Here is a 1,742-nt window from a genome sequence, read left to right as displayed (position 1 = left end):
ATATATATATATATATATATATATATATATATATATATATATATATATATATGCATATATATATCTCTATATATATCTTTTTTTTTTTTTTTTTTTTTTTTTACAGCTGCTTTGAAACGATTTGTATTGTGAAAAGCGCTATACAAATAAACTTGAATTGAATTGAATTAAATATATTTAATGGAAAATGCAGTGGCCGAAATGCAGATCACTGGGTTTAAAAAATGGTTTCTGTATCTAAAATAGTTTATATTGATCTGTTGAGGCAGGATGGCTCTTCTAGGATGTTATGCTGGTCATGACATGATGCTATTATGAAACCATTCTTAGAATAGGCCACTCCCACCTACTAAAACCACACCCTCAGTCTTTTATATGCAAAAAAAAAAAAATAGCATATATTCACTGGCAAATATTCAAGGCATTTCTTTTTCATTTTTACTTTTTTTCTTTTCATCTTTAAATCATTTTCTGTAGTAATTGGCAGCCTGTGTGAGATGCTGTCTGTGTAGAATTGAACGATCCTTTATTATAATAATTTTGGTATATTGTACTGAAAGCATATTCAGTCAATGAGTTTGGATCATGTGAATGTTTTTATTATTCTGCTTTTGTATTTTAAGCAGAAGGTCAGGTCTTGTTTATGGGAAGCATTTGCTTCGTTATATTTGCAGTTAATGCTTATTCATAGTCAGAATGGGACGCATAAGATTTAAAAAATAAATAAATAAAAAATAGTTTAAAAAAAAAAAAACTCCCAGAATCCTCAGTGGGTATATATATGATTTTAAATTCATCATATACTATAATAATTATTTTTAAGGCTAAATTAACTAAATCATTTTTACAACAAAAAAGCTCATAGAAAGCTCAAGATGACAGCATATTTGAACCTTATGTATACTATTTATATAAATTATATTTATTTTTTGTGCATGATGTAGAAAAAATATAAATTATGCTTAAATTTGTTCAATACATTTTAACCTTTATTTTGCTAAATTAAAATGCTAAAATCTAAATTAAAATAGATATAATAGATATATAAATATTGCAATTATATAATTTCCTTAATGTATTTACTTAATTTTTTTTTTCATTATATATGTATTTAATCATATGTATATATAAAATACTAATTGCTGTGTAGGCCTAATTTATAAAAAAAATTATAATGTAGAAAAGATATATACATTATGCCTAAATTTGATGAATACATTTTATCTTGCTAAATTAAAAATTAAAATGAAAACAAAACAGATAAAATATTACAATTATATTAGTTCCTTATTTTTTTTAAATGTATCTTTTCTTATATTTGTATTTAATTATATATGTATATATAAAATAACAATTGCTGTGTTGCTGTTTATCGGATATATACAGTATTTCCTTAAAATGTATTTTTTTAATAATAGATTTATTATTTAATGATCTAATGTAAAGTCTAAATTTAATAAATACATTTGAACTTTTATTTTGCTAAATTAAAATGCTAAAATCTAAAATAAAACACACACACACACACACACACACACACACACACATATATATATATATATATATATATATATAATTTAATTTGCTAAATAGATTTGAACTATTTTATTTTACTTTTTTGTTAAATTTTTCAAATGTGAAACACTGTAGGCTAAACTGAGATTTTCCTCTTTGTAATTGCTCTTTTGCTGTATTGCATCCCGATTTAGATACTGTATCCCACTATAACCCACTTACACCAC

Source organism: Garra rufa, chromosome 15 (genome assembly GCF_049309525.1).
Source record: "Garra rufa chromosome 15, GarRuf1.0, whole genome shotgun sequence".
Lineage (NCBI taxonomy): Eukaryota > Metazoa > Chordata > Actinopteri > Cypriniformes > Cyprinidae > Garra > Garra rufa.
The sequence above is the reverse complement of the archived record's forward strand: the minus strand, read 5'-3'. Positions refer to the sequence as shown.